The sequence below is a fragment of the Panthera pardus genome, unplaced genomic scaffold (genome assembly GCF_024362965.1).
Source record: "Panthera pardus isolate Hobbes unplaced genomic scaffold, ASM2436296v1 HiC_scaffold_6, whole genome shotgun sequence".
NCBI classification, from domain to species: Eukaryota; Metazoa; Chordata; class Mammalia; order Carnivora; family Felidae; genus Panthera; species Panthera pardus.
In genome coordinates this window covers 22,741,188-22,743,917 of record NW_026526991.1, presented here as the reverse complement: position 1 = coordinate 22,743,917, position 2,730 = coordinate 22,741,188, and the positions used below count along the sequence as shown (strand labels likewise).

At 44.8% G+C, this 2,730-nt stretch overlaps 1 pseudogene; it reads left to right on the top strand.

Annotated features, from left to right (window-relative positions):
• Window positions 1-540: 540 nt before the first annotated feature.
• On the top strand, window positions 541-1,009 carry LOC109265273 (60S ribosomal protein L27a-like; annotated as a pseudogene).
• Window positions 1,010-2,730: the final 1,721 nt, after the last annotated feature.

Here is a 2,730-nt window from a genome sequence, read left to right as displayed (position 1 = left end):
TTTCCAAAGTTTAGAGAGTCACCATGTCTCTGTGGGCCAAATGGATGCTATAAAGGATAACCAGGTCAGAGATCTCTTGAAAGGACCTCACCCAAGAACACTGCCTGCCAAGGTCCAGGCCATCCCAGCAGAAAGAGGCTACAAGGTATGAACTGCTGGAGTAGGATTGAGGGGCGTATCAAAAAAATGGCAGCAAGGGAGTGACTCAGCAAATGGTGCAATGCCAGAGGTCTCCAACAGAGAGTCCCCAAAGAACCCACAAAAGCTCCCTATTTGAAAATGGTCCGTTTTGGGGTGTTTGCTATGCAGAGGGTTTTCACAAACTAGCACCACTAGGTTTCAAAAAAATACTCCTCTTTCCCCTGCCTAACCCCAGAGCATCTAGCAAATAAAGGCAAGAGGTGGAAAGAGTAAGAAGAAAAAACAGACATTGCCTCCCCACCCCACCCTCCTTGGGAAAACATTTCAAGTATCTTGGAGAACATGCAAGGAGAAGCTTTCAGTTAGATATGTGACTGCTCTTTCTTCTGGGCTATGCACATGCCATCCAGAGTGAGGAAGAGCTGGAAACTTTGGGGCCATGTGAGCTGGAGCCTGGTAAGCCAGGGCCACGGTGCCTTGGCAAACACCAGAAGCACCCAGAAGGCCAGGGGAATGCTGGTGACATGCATCACCACAGGATCAACTTTGACAAATATCACCCAGTTTACTCTGGAAAAGTTGGTATGAAGCATTATAACTTAAAGAGGAACCAGAGTTTCTGCCCAACTGTCAACCCTGATAAAGTGTGGACCTTGGTCAATGAGCAGACACAGGTAAATGCTACCCACCCCCCCCAAAAAAAACTGGAATTGTTCCTATCATTGATGTGATGCAATGGGGCTACTACAAAGTTTGGGGGAAGGGAAAGCTCCCAAAACAGCCTGCTATCATGAAGGCCAAATTCTTCAGTAGAAGAGCTAAAGAGAAGATTAAGGGCATTGGGGGAGCCTGCGTCCTGGTAGCTTGAAGTCACATGGAGGGAGGTTCATTAAATGCTAACAAGTGCTCTGGGGTACCTGGGTGGCTCAGCTGGTTAAGCATCCAACTTCAGCTCAGGTCATGATCTCATGGTTTGTGGGTTCGAGCCCCATGTCAGGCTCTGTGCTGTCAGTTCAGAGCCTGGATATTGAAGCCTGCTTGGGATTCTGCGTCTCCTTCTCTTGTGGCCCCTCCCCTGCTCACGCTCTGTCTCTCTCTCAAAAATAAATAAACATTAAAAAAATATTTTTAAAAAACAAAATAAATTTTTAAAATGCTAACAAGTGCTCTTCTAAAAACAATTTAAAAATTAAAAAATCAGGTATGTGACAAGTCTTGATTTAAACTGGGTTGGAATTGTTAATGGCTCAAATTGTTCGAATCTCCAGTGTCTAGAAAAACAAAAGCCTTAGACACCATCCCGGAGCTTGGCATGGAGGTTAGTTAAGGTTTTATTTAAAGGCAGTGGTGAGAAAGAATAAAGTGGTTTCCTCTTTGCACAGCACAGCCACTACATTCAATATACAGGTCACATTTGTGGGGCACCATCTAGAGTTCCTTAAGAACCAGAATGCTGCCCAACAGATTTACCTGCTCAACGAACACATAAAGAGAACCACCCAGGGAAAACAATCTCTGAGAGGCTGGAGCAGACTTTGAATGATAAGATTCTACCCAGAGACTTAACCTATGCAGTGGCACCAAGACTCCCTGGGACAGTGAGCTCTATCTGTGCTTTGTTTTGTTCAATGTCAGGCATGAGCTGGGATTTGACAAGTGAGTCCGGTTTTATGTGAGGAAAGGAGGGAAATCATCCCAGGAGGGAAGCATTAGGCTAGAAGGGGCTATACACCGAATGTTCGTGTCACCCCAGAATTTATATGTTGAAACCTAATCCTCAATGTGATGGTATCTAGAGGTGATTAGGTCATGAGGGTGGAGCCCTCCTGAATGATTAGTGCCCTTATAAAGAGACTCTAGAAAGCTCCCTTGCCCCTTCCAACATGTGAGGACACATCTATGAATTGGGAAGCAGGACTTCAGCAGAATCTTAATCTTCAGAACTGAATCTGTAGGTTCTTTAATCTTAGTCTGCCTAACCTCCAGAACTCTGAGAAAAGAATTTGTTGTTGATAAGCCACACAGTCTATCACATTCTGTTTTGGCAGACCAAATGGATAAAGAAGGGAAGCAAAGGCTTAATAGGTGGGAATAGGGCAGTTGCAAAGAAACCAGAAGGACTTGGCTAGAGCAAAAGGTGAACATTGCAGCAGCAGGAGAAAGAGTGTTACCTAAGTAGGGCAGAGTCATTAAAGTTGGAAAAAGAGGGGCACCTGGGTGGCTCAGTCTGTTAAGCATCCCACTTTGGCTCAGGTCATGATCTCGCAGTTCTTGAGTTCCAGCCCCTTATCAAGCTGAGTTCGAGCCCCACGCTGGGCTATCTGCTGTCAGCACAGAGCCCACTTCAGATCCTCTGTCACTTCCCCTCTTTGCCCTTCCCCCACTTGCATGCTGTCTCTCAAAAATAAATAAACTTTTTTTTTTTAGTTGGAAAAAGAAGTTTGGGCTTGCTGCAATGTATAACAGAGAACCATTAGAGTTTCTGAAACTAAGCATTGGCACATAAATGTGCTCTTTTTATTTTAAATAAAGATAAGCAAAATGGAGAAGAGAAGAATGAGGTTGAGAACCCCAGCTAGAAATCCACTG